The sequence below is a fragment of the Scylla paramamosain genome, chromosome 21 (assembly GCF_035594125.1).
Source record: "Scylla paramamosain isolate STU-SP2022 chromosome 21, ASM3559412v1, whole genome shotgun sequence".
Taxonomy (NCBI): Eukaryota; Metazoa; Arthropoda; class Malacostraca; order Decapoda; family Portunidae; genus Scylla; species Scylla paramamosain.
Window position 1 is genome coordinate 20,195,767 of NC_087171.1, and position 12,500 is coordinate 20,208,266.

The window sequence follows — 12,500 nt, forward strand, 5'->3', positions numbered from 1 at the left end:
TGTTACTCTAGTTTTTCCAACGCTTTTATCTTCACTGTCGTCTTTTTTGCCAATATTTCCTCCTTTCCTTTCCTTTCTTCCCTTTCATGTGCAAATAATTCTTGCTGACACGGAAAGAAATAACAATATTCCTATCGTCAACAAAGGAGGCAAGGCAACTCTGAGCCAATACACTGCAAAAAAATGAAAGAATATTGTAAAATCCACACAAAACCTTAAGATGGAGCAGGTTAAATATAGTACCTTCCTTTACCTCCAGGTCACCGCGCCTCACTTACTAAGAGTCTCTCCAATCAAACTGTTAGTGAATCGAGTGGTAACGTGAAGCGAGACGGCGGCAGCGAGTCGTGATCATTAGTGCCGGGACGCCCTCGAGGGTACCTGTTATTGAGAAGTATTGACTGGGTGGTGCTATCTGATACTGGAGAACCGCGGCGCCACATCCCACAGCCACGAAGAAAGACTCATGCACACACACACACACACACATACACGTACACACATTTTCCCTCTCTCTCCCTCTCTCTCTCGCTCTTTTACGTATATCTCATTTTATCGCCCCCTCTCGTTGAGCATGATTAGTGTAAAAATATATGTACCTGAGTGAAAAATTGTATGAATCGCAATAAAGAGAAAATATGACAAAATTTTATGGATACTCATACGTAAGTACATAAAAACTGCATCTCTCTCTTTATACATCTATCTGTTTATCTATCTGTTTATCGATCTGTCTATCTATTTTACCTACCATCTCTGCACATTGTCAACTCCAACTAAACAACGATTATTACCAAAGTGAAACATAAACACTCCTTAAAATCTTCCTTAAAGACACAACTAAGAAACTATCTTAACTAATACACAAAACAAACACGACCCGGACGCACACACGAGGAGCTGACGCCTCACCCAACGCTAAGACCTTCGGCACCAGAGGGACGAAAGGACAAGAGTATACACATCTATCAGACGGAGCGGCGGGACCAGAGGGCGAGGCTGTCAAGGTAACACAGTGACACCCAATTGCAGGCCTTGTGGGAGCACTGACCCTCGCCATTGTTCAAGTTTATTGGCTTGTACTACGGAGAGAGAGAGAGAGAGAGAGAGAGAGAGAGAGAGAGAGAGAGAGAGAGAGAGAGAGAGAGAGAGAGAGAGAGAGAGAGAGAGAGAGAGAGAGAGAGAGAGAGAGAGAGAGAGAGAGAGAGAGAGAGAGAGAGAGAGAAACCTGGGGAAGACATACCAAAACACATAACATTTGGGAAGCATTACCATAGACAGTACAACTAAATAAATATCACTAACACAACGCAGAGTAGTAATACCTGTCGCTCGGGGAAAGGGAAGGAGGAGAAACACTCACACCTAAGTAAAAGTACCACATTCAGACACGTACCGCTAAGCAAACACAAAGAAACACAAGAAAGAACAAGTAGTAACATTTTTTGGTGTGGAACGTCACCCTGTATAATTTTTTTTTTTTTTATGTAGGAGAGACACTAAGAAAGACACTAAGAGACTAAGAAGGAGAAATGACAGCAACACAATCAGTTTACCCCTCTGTCCACTTTGCCTCTGTCCATTCTTGCCCACACCAGCACCATGCCACCGTTGCTAACACGTATAATGAACACCTCTACCTGTTTGCACTCGTGACGGACGGAATGGCGTAGGCACAGAGCTCTTCGGCGGGTCCCTAAAGGCGAAAACCTCAAAGCCCTGTTGTTTATGACTTCCAGTTGGTTGGACGCTAATTAGAGCCCGAGTCAGTACTAGCATCAACAAGCGGACAAAGAACCAAACAAGGGAACCACACACTTCAGGATTTGTGTGAGTGTGAATTCCAGAGGGAGAGGGAGAGGGAGAGAGAGAGTGTGTGTGTGTGTGGTGACTGCTGGTAACTGAAGTAAGGTACGAGTATGCACGGCTTGACTAATGGGAATGGATGCGAGAGAATAATTACTGCTTAACTTTCCGCATACATAAGAAGAGTTGGGGGCGACAGCTGTGTTGAATTACGTAAGGCTTCCTTCTGTAATGAGTGCGAGGTGAAATACGGATAGAGCAAGTAACTCAGCACCACAGAGAGATGGGAAAGGAATGGTCTCTCCACACATTTTTCTTATGCTTCATCTTCTGCTTCTTCTGTTTGATATTGGTGGTGGTGGTGGTGGTGGTGGTGGTGGTGGTGGTGGTGGTGGTGGTGGTAGTCCATTATTATTATTATTATTATTATTATTATTATTATTATTATTATTATTATTATTATTTACAGTCAAGTCTACGCACTCTCACACTCCCCTTTCATTTACACACGGAAAAATGAACAAACTAATCGCATATAATGTATCTTTCTTAAGTCACTCCTCTCTGCACTGACTAATGACCACGACAGTTAACTTAGACGTAATAATCAATATCCTACGTTAATTGCTTAAAAAAAAAAAAAAAAACATAATTCAGTACTAGTTGAAAAAAATGTTAATCTAAATAGAAAAAAGTATCTGGGAGAATAAGAACAAGTGTCACGTCATATAAAAGAAAAATAGAGAAGAGACTGAGCGAAAAAAAAAAATAGCATCCATTAATCCTCTTAATTATTGTAAAAGGGGGAAAAAATATCCAGTGGGCATTCAAAATTGTTCATCTGTGGAAAGAGGAAGCAGCTTCTCTTGCCACACGACAAAAAAAATAAATAAATAAAAATAAATAAATAAATAAATAAATAAAAACCGTTCTTTTTTTTTGAGAGAGAGAGAGAAGAGGATGAAGGAAGGGGGCAGTAAGAGATACGTACACAAACCAACAAACAAACAAACAAACAAACAAACAAACAAAACAAACAAACAGACCATATGAGACAGAAAAAAAAACACACTAAAACAGAAACACAGAAAAAATAAATAAATAAGAAAAAAAGGTTAAAAGCATCACAAGACCTACGCATTTATGAAGCACAAGCCACAATGGAGCAACAACGAAAACATAACGAAAAACTCCAATGGAAACAATCTTGCCGCTGTCTTCGTGTTTCGCCATTACCAGGCAAGACATGGAATCACATTAACCCGCTGCACCAATTCTGCTCAGTTCGCGGTTCTTGCTGCACCCAGACACACCAGCACCTCTCAACAGTGACCCCCTGCAGCACACTCCCACTCGTACACCACTACCCAACACTGCCTAACTATTGTCTATTTTTCTCTATCTATCTATTTATCTTTCTAACCTAACCTAAGCCAACCTACGTATTTACTCGTACGAAACTGGCTAACTATTGTCTATATTTACCTATCTATTTATGCATCTATCCTAACCTAACCCATATTTTACTCGTACACCACTACCCAGCACTGGCTAACTATTGAAAATCTATCTGTTTGTCTATGTATCTATTCATCTACGTACCTACTTACTGGTACACCAACACCCCAACGCTGGCTAACTGTTGCTTATCTGTCTGTTCGTCTATCTATCTGCTTACGTATCTACTATGTCCTCTTACACTTTGCATCTTGAATGTTTATGAGATACTAGAGAGGGTCAGCATACAAGTAAGGTTTGTATACATTTATATAGAGTATTTTATATCCAATGTGACGATAAAGCAGTTTCATCTTGATTCTAAACTCATGGTCAGATTTCAAGCATCCTCTTCCACCCACTTCCTCTGTGTTAAGCATCTTCCCTGGATCTCAAGTCCTCTGACGTGCTGAGTATCTCCTTTACAAGACCCTGGCGACAGATAGATTTCTGGCAGATCTGAGGATGCAAGGTTGAGGAAAGAGTCTAAACGCAGGGAGGGAATTTGGTACGTTGTTCGACTACAGATCATGACTGTACTAAATTATTAAAAAGCATGTCAAGTAATTATATCTTAGCTTTTATATTCGTGTTTATGAGGAAAAGTATTCGTTCAGTTAGTAATACAACACCGAAGAAGTACAATATAAATGCTTATTAATATCATTCTTACTACTTAGGATAAACTTCCCTAGATTCTTCTCTCCCTTGAATAACTTGTAGAGCTTAACCCCATGTGTGTGTGTGTATGTGTGTATGTGTGTGTGCGCGCGCTACAAAGCCCCACCTCGCTCTTGCCCCTGAAGCCTCCAGGTAGCAAGAGGAGAAAGGGCCGCCCCCTCCAACACTATTGAATTACCTTCCCTCCTCCCACACATCCCACACCAAATACACAAACACTTAGGGACATACCTCGTCACTACCCCAAGTTTGGCATCCGGCGACCTGAGACACACACACAGGGAACCTAGAAAGATAAATGGAAAAATAGATTAGTCTCTCTCTCTCTCTCTCTCTCTCTCTCTCTCTCTCTCTCTCTCTCTCTCTCTCTCTCTCTCTCTCTCTCTCTCTCTCTCTCTCTCTCTCTCTCTCTCTCTCTCTCTCTCTCTCTCTCTCTCTTAAACCGTGATACATTAAGACCATATATCACAATACGATACAGCCAACCACCTCCACCACCACCACCACCACCTCCTCCTCCTCCTCCTCCTCCTCCTCCTCCTCCTCCTCCTCCTCCTCCTCCTCCTCCTCCTCCTCCTCCTCCTCCTCCTTTTAATAGCACTCATTAACTTTTCACCTTATCTTCTTCTTCCTTTTTTTTTAATGCTCCCTCTTCCTACCTCCTACTTCTTACCCAAATAGAAAACCACACTTAGCAGACACGCTCCCACCTTTTTTCATTCCTATTTCGTCCGTCGTATTCATTGGTGTATATATTGTATATTAGTGTATATAGTGTTTCTGTGTTACTGTAACGTTTGGTGGTATTATTTATTTCAGCTTAACTCTGGGATGAAATGTGCTGTAGAATCCTTTTTTTTTTTTTCTGTAGGTGATGGTCGTATGTATATTTGTAATGTTTATTCCCCCCCCTCTCTCGCTCATTTATCAGGATGAAGGAGAATATGTTGCGAGTCACGATATGAACGAGTTAAAAAAAATTGATGTGTGGAATTTACTAGAGCTGATTCGAATACCGCGTTTTTATTTGTATATCTATTTTTATTTTATTTTTTTCATTTTTGTTTGATATATTTATTTATTCATTTATTTTTATGCTGCTGCTCTTTAGCCATGGCTGTTAATCTCTCTCTCTCTCTCTCTCTCTCTCTCTCTCTCTCTCTCTCTCTCTCTCTCTCTCTCTCTCTCTCTCTCTCTCTCTCTCTCTCTCTCTCTCTCTCTCTCTCTCTCTCTCGAGACCATCACCACCACCACCACCACCACCACCACCACCACCACCACCACTACAGTCACATCCCTACCACACAGCATCACGACCACCACCACCATCTTCATCACCACCACCACCACCAACAACAACAACAACAACAACAACACCGCACCGCTACACGTGACCCACTTTCACCTCGGATTCTCTATAAATAAACACAAATTAAACGCTGAGCTTCACCTGTTGTAATCCCCACCAAAATAAAGCACCATTTCACTACAATAGTATGTAAACAATTAAACGAAACGTACGTGAATTACCACCGCATTAAAATATTCCAGCACAAGTTTACAAAATATACAAGATTTCAAAAAAAAAAAAAAAAAACGTAATGACGGTGAAGCATTGAAAGAAAACGGAGACTCAAAATGCAGCAGTAACTAGGGTATAAATGTGTAAGCAGCAACATTACTGAGAGCAGGGAAGCGCAGCAGTAAGAGGAAAGCATCTATAACCAAGCATCCATATCCGCTTAACCAATGACAGCAAAGCATTCAAACTGGAAGAAAACGGAGACCCAGAATCGAGCAGTAACTTGGGTATTGTAGCGAGACGGAAGCAGGAGTGAGAGAGGAACATACATAAATGGTGGAGTTTCTCGCTACACACCACGACTAAGACTCTCATAAAGCAGGTAAAGGAGATGGTAATAACGACCAATACAGATGAAGCGAGAGGGCGCACAACTACACCCATCAACAAAGGGAAACGTTTGGAATGGCTGCTATTTACAAGCGAGGAGAAAGCGAAGGATGGCAGGAGTGCCCAGGAGAGGAACCCTAGATATAAACAAGAGCGTCACAGGAAAGAGGTGATCAGAGAAGCGAGGAAAGTTTTGCGTTGAAGTACTGGGAATAAGTATCAAGTCTCGAGTGGGGTAATGAGACTCCGCCAACAAAGCCCAGGTGTTCAGGGCAATATTTTGAAACACCTGGGACTGCCACGTGTATGACTGATGAGTTCTTGCGGCTTTCCTTATAGTACGTTCTTTCACTGGAGTTATTTTCAAAGGCTACGGAGATTGTAAGTTTTCATGGTTACTTTTCACTTCCATAGTCCAGAAACCTTGTTAACCCTTTCACAGCACCAGAAGTAATGCACAAAATCTTTATAAACATTTACAAGAAAGAAGAGAATAAAAAAAAAAATAATATATTTTGCAATATCTAACAAGTTTAAAGATTGGAGTTGGACACAGAGCACGTCAACATATCTCAGACTTATTAGTAATTAAGGAAACACACCAAATACCAGCTAAAGGATTAAACTGTCAATAAGAACGTATGGACACCTTTGAAAACTCCAATAACTTCCACGTTCCCGTCTTTCTCACCGGCGTCTGGTAGATCAAAGCCTCTCAGCTACAGATGCTATCCAAATAAAGTCTCTTCCATTACGTCTGTTAACAGTACCCGACATATGATCCTGAAACGTTGTAGAATGCGGCACTTGGTCCCTGGGAGGTGAGAAATGTGTCGTATACCAAGCGAAGGAGGTGATCTGAGGGACACGAAAGGATCTGCGTGAAGGTACTGACATATCACTTCAAGATCCGCCACGCCAGTAACTTTGGGCGTAAAGAATGATAGTGAAATCTATTTACTATACTACATCTACTTGTAACTCCACATCGTATCCCCTTTACCTCCTACTCTGCGCTATAATGTACGGTTAGCAGGTTCTCAGGTGATTAAATTTAGTTTCGCTCTTCACCGATTGGGGGAGGAAAATCTTCAGGTGATCTGTATTGACTAGAGGTATTGCAGTGTCCGTTGTGATGCATAGCTGGAATAAAAGGTGCAGTTATGGATGCAATGAAAGCTTTAAATCATACTCGAAAGCGTTACTTCAAAGGCTATTATGTGTGTTTGTGAATAGTTGGGGTGAAGTACGAGAAACAAGCATTCAGGTTTTCCACAAAGGAAATGACAGAAAGAGAAAAAGAAAACGGAGGTCTGAGATATTTTGTAATGTGATGAAAGGAGATTGTTCCTCAGAAGAGCTCATAAAGGTAAATATTCCTTTCATCCATCGAGTTCACAGCGGCACAATGAACACGCAGCCCGCCACTGTCACAAAGATTCCTGAGCAACGAGGAGGCATCAAAATTCAATAAGCAACCGTCCGAGAAATCTGCTTTGTGAAACTTGATAACCTTAACGAGCAAGAAAATTGTTATACAGGATATCTATGCGAAACTCGACTCCACTAAACATCCGAGAGAAAAACACAATTGGCTCTAACACGCGGTAACTTATGAGATCCAGGGCGCAGATCCAGTGCTTGAAGAATCATACCAGTACAGTGATGAGCGCCAATGCAAGACTACTTTTCACTAATACCTACCTGCTTTCGACGCAAGTTTCTCCAGTTACGTTGGCACGGGAGAATACAGAAGCAGTAACGTAAAACAAAAACGGGAAACGACAGGCAAGGTTGACACTGAACGCATGAATAGAAATGCGATAAAAAAGGAAACTGGCAACAAGTGAACAAGAAGAGATGACAGAATAAGAGACAAATCGTGATAAACAAATTTTCTTCTCTCTTCTTATCATTCAGTTATGGTTCCACTCTCCTCTCTCTCACACACACACACACACACACACACACACACACACACACACACACACACACACACACAAAAACTCAAATTCTGTCAGCGTTTTTATACATTTTTCCCCGCGGCTTAAAAAAAAAAAAACTCCAGCAACAAAAATACAAACTAAGCAGTTTTACGTATGTCTCATTTAATATTTCATAAAACTGGATTAAGCATTACTATTACCTCCGTACTCTCTCTCTCTCTCTCTCTCTCTCTCTCTCTCTCTCTCTCTCTCTCTCTCTCTCTCTCTCTCTCTCTCTCTCTCTCTCTCTCTCTCTCTCTCTCTCTCTCTCTCTCTCTCACGGTGTATGTGTGGCGAGTGAATGAAAACTGACAAGACATGCGGGACAGACAGACTAGGTAGGGCGCAGGACCACCCTCGGAAAACTGGGTCGGTCTCGTAAGTTGACAGCACTTGTGGATGTTGCAAAGGAGTGAATGGAAGAGAAAGAGAGAGAGGGAGAGGGAGAAAAAAAAATAAGTGATGGTGGCGGTGGTGGTAGCGTTGGCGGTGGTGGTGGTGGTAGTGGTAGTAGTGTTGTATGCGCGTGTGCGGCAGTGGTGTGTGGGTGGCTGAGGGTGGGTGGCGAGTGAGGTAAAGGAGGCGGCAGGATTCGTGTGAGCGGGAGGGGAGAGAAAGGGGAGAGGGAAGAGGGGAGAGGGGAAGAGAGAGGCGGCAGGCAGAATGTGTCGGGATGGGTCTGGCGTGGCGTGGGGAGAGGAGGGGGGTGAGGAGTGGGTGGCGAGGGTGGAGGAAGGGCGGGGCACGGTATGCTAGGTGGGACGCGGGTGGGTGGAGTAGTGGAGGGCGGGCGGGGCTGGGCTGGGTGGAGCAGGCAGGCAGCGGGCGTGAGGGTCGCCAACCCCCCTCCCATCTCCCCCGCCCCCCGTCAGTATTGATCACTGCAGGTGGACCAGCTGATACTTATACCTGGATTGTGTTCTCTCTCTCTCTCTCTCTCTCTCTCTCTCTCTCTCTCTCTCTCTCTCTCTCTCTCTCTCTCTCTCTCATCAAAAGACAATGAAAATGAAACCAAAAATAGAGTATCACTACTACAACCACTACTACTACTACTATTACTACTACTACTACTACTACTACTACTACTACTACTACTACCACCACCACCACCACCACCCAACATTTCTGGTTTGTTTCTTACTAGTCTGTGATTAGCCACTGTGCGAGGAGGAGGAGGAGGAGGAGGAGGAGGAGGAGGAGGAGGAGGAGGAGGAGGAGGAGGAGGAGGAGGAGGAGGAGGGAGCGGGGAGGGGAACGACGGCGGCAATGGTGGAGAAGGAAGCAGAGAATACGGAGGAGGCGACGAAGTAGTAGTAGTAGTAGTAGTAGCAGTAGTAATAGGAGGAGGAGGAGGAGGAGGAGGAGGAGGAGGAGGAGGAGGAGGAGCAAACGGCAACCGACCTGTTGGTTCCCCACATATGAGGAAGGCAAAGATGACGAAGGAAGAGAAAAGAAAAAGAGAAGGAGAAGCAAACGAGAAACGAGAGAAAAAGGCAAGAAGAGAAGAGAAGAAAGGCACGAGAGAGCATAAACTACACCTGAAAAAAAAAATAAAATCATCATAACCTTTCACCAAGAGCTGTTTGCTTGACAAAAACTAACCATTATCTTGTTACGCCACAGGTCTGACCAAAGATCATGTCAACCTTCCCCAAAACGAACGCAACACTGATATTAATGATAAATAATGGACTTTGAAACACACACACACACACACACACACACAAATAGACTACACTTTATGGCTTCCACGTTTCTTTCTTCCCCTCGTTCCAAGACCTACGTATGGCTGTGCAGAGAGGGGCGAGAGGGAGGAGAGAGAGAGGGGCGAGGAGGAAGGAGAGGAGAGGGAAGGCTTATGGAGAGAAGTGTGTGCCGGGTGAAGTGATGGGAGGAAGAGGGGGAGGAAGTGTGAGGGGAGAGGGAGGGAAGGGGATGGAATGGATAGGACAGAGAGGAAAGTAAGCGAGGGGGGAGAGAGAGAGAGAGAGAGAGAGAGAGAGAGAAAGGTGGAAACACGAAAAAAGATTAAAAGGAGGATTTAAAAGGGAGAGGAAAGAGGGCGAGGCTACGAGGGGAAATGGAAGGAGGGAGAGTAAGAATAAATTAACTAAAACGAGTGAGAGGCGAAACGAACAAGAAGACGGGAAACTGCAAAAATGAGGGACAATGTTAAAAAGTGATGGTGCAGATGGCAGTAGCAGTAGTAGTAGTAGTAGTAGTAGTAGTAGTAGTAGTAGTAGTAGTAGTAGTAGTAGTAGTAGAATGATGAAAGAAAACGACAACTACTACTTAAAAAAAAAAAAAACAAGAAAGAAAAGTAAGAAAGACACCACCACCATTACCAACAACAACAACAACAACAACAACAACAACAACGACGACAACAACAACAAAGACAGTCGTAGAAGAAACAGAAGAGATGTAAGAGGTAGTAGAGGTAGATGCAACGACTGCAGTTATGACGGAAAGAGGAGGAGGAGGAGGAGGCGGCCTTGAGAACCTTGGCACCTGCAGAAAACTCTTGAGTGGGAGGAGGAGGAGCGGCTGACAACACAAAACGGACAAGAGCAAACAGGATAAAACCAAGAGAGAGAGAGAGAGAGAGAGAGAGAGAGAGAGAGAGAGAGAGAGAGAGAGAGAGAGAGAGAGAGAGAGAGAGAGAGAGAGAGAGAGAGAGAGAGAGAGAGAGAGAGAGAGAGAGAGAGAGAGAGAGAGAGAGAGAGAGAGAGAGAGAAACATTCATACATACATACAAAGACACGTAGCGACAAAGACATTGACAAAGGGAGAGAGACAGAGATCGAGAGGCCATATATATTCCCCCTCTCCCTCTCCCTCTCTCTCTCTCTCTCTCTCTCTCTCTCTCTCTCTCTCTCTCTCTCTCTCTCTCTCATTAATTCATTTTTTGTCTGCCTGAAAGGAACTTTTTTCTCACACACACACACCTCCTGTCACAACGGTTTTAATTTCCTCACTTTCTTTTTCCTTCCTCTTCTTTATCTCTCTGTCAGCCTGAGTGCGCAAGAGTGTGTGCGTGTGTATGTCCGTGTGTATACGTGTACGTACGTAACTTTCATCCCTTTCATACGGCAATCCACTTACTGAGTCACTCCACAACCTCCTCTAATCATCGTCCCATTTTCTCCACCTCATTCTCCTCCTCCTCCTTCTCCTCCTCCTCTTCTCGCTCATTCATTCAACCACCCAATCAACTTGCCACTTAATCACCCACCGGCTAATTTCTTTCCTCCTTTCTTATATTAATCTATCTCGTTAGAAGCCCACACGTCCGCCAGCCAGACGACAGAAAAGTGTTTATGGTTTCTAGACGTATCAAGAGATGAGGAGAGGAGGAGGAGGAAAAGATGGAAAGGAGTGGTAGTAAAAGGAGGACAACAACAACAACAACAACAACAACAACAACAACCACCGTCCCAATGAGTGAAGTCTTCAATGGGGAGAAGAGAAGAGGAAGCAAGAGGAGCGGGTTCTTGTACGGTTACATGAAGGGGATGGATCACGCCAGGTGCCCAGGGTTACTATGCTAATCTCAGGTGTCAGAGCAAAGCATACGTGTACCTATCCATCCTTGACTGAGGCAGGTACGGACAGAGCACACATCATCCGCGTTTTCTATCTCCTTCATGGGTATAATTTGGTCACCTTCATATTGTATAAGATTGCTTTAGTATAGTTGTAAATGCTGAGAGAGCGGAGAAGGGAGGGAGAGAGGGAACGGGGAGAGGAGGGAGGAAGGCGTGGCTATCACCTATCATAAATGCACGTAAACTATAAAAGAAATAAAAACAGTGATAAAAAAAAGGGAAGACGAAATTAAAACCATCAAAACAACTCAGCCACTCGAACAAACAAGACAGATCACAGACACGTAAACAAAGGCACAGCAGCAGGGAATATATAAGCAGGCAAACAAGCCATAAAGAGCAACACCACTCAAACCTAAACTAGACAACACAAAAAAAAAAAAAACATGAAAAACAGCAACACACGCAAACCAAACTGAAGAATTACAAAGATCAGAAGAAAAAAAACAAAGAAAACGATCGCAAAAGACAACACACGCAAACCAAAACGAAGAATTAGGAAGGAAAGAAAGGAAAACTTTAAAAAAAAAACAAAGAACCGCACTTGAATCAACAATAAAAGCAATTAGTACCTGCCACAAGGGAAGAAAAATTTTAATCTTCCGTCAACACAGTCTGCAGCAGCACTAGGTCACGGAGGAGGGCAAAAAGAAAAATAATGATAAATCAGTCAACAGTACATGAAGAGCAGCGTTGAGTAAGCGTGCGTACTACTAAGTCAACAGGTAGTAGTACTGAGAGACGGCCGCCAGACCAGACCAGACTAGGCGAGGTGAGGCGAGGCGAGGCGGGGCAAGGGTAAAGAGGGAGGGAGGGAGTGAGGCGCGCTGTGCAAACTGATGAAGTGGTGGAGCTCAGGAAAAGTTTATTGAGAGTGGGATTAAAAAATGCTACTTGAAGGTTGGTGTTTTTTTTTTCTCAGTGGGTAGGGAGAGAGGGAGAGGGGAGAGAGAGAGGGAGAGGGAGGCTATAATAATGATAATAATGAGTAATGATGATGATACTTATAGG

General features: G+C 43.5%; 1 protein-coding gene across 5 annotated transcripts in view; it reads right to left on the reverse strand.

Moving 5' to 3' along the window:
• Positions 1-12,500, reverse strand: part of LOC135111192 (membrane-associated guanylate kinase, WW and PDZ domain-containing protein 1-like) — a 254,877-nt gene that overhangs the window by 213,255 nt on the left and 29,122 nt on the right. For all 5 annotated transcript variants that reach the window (XM_064024275.1, XM_064024276.1, XM_064024274.1 and 2 more), the window contains exon 2: positions 4,216-4,270. The gene's annotated coding sequence lies outside the window, so the exon portion shown is untranslated. The remainder of the gene's footprint in view (positions 1-4,215; positions 4,271-12,500) is intronic.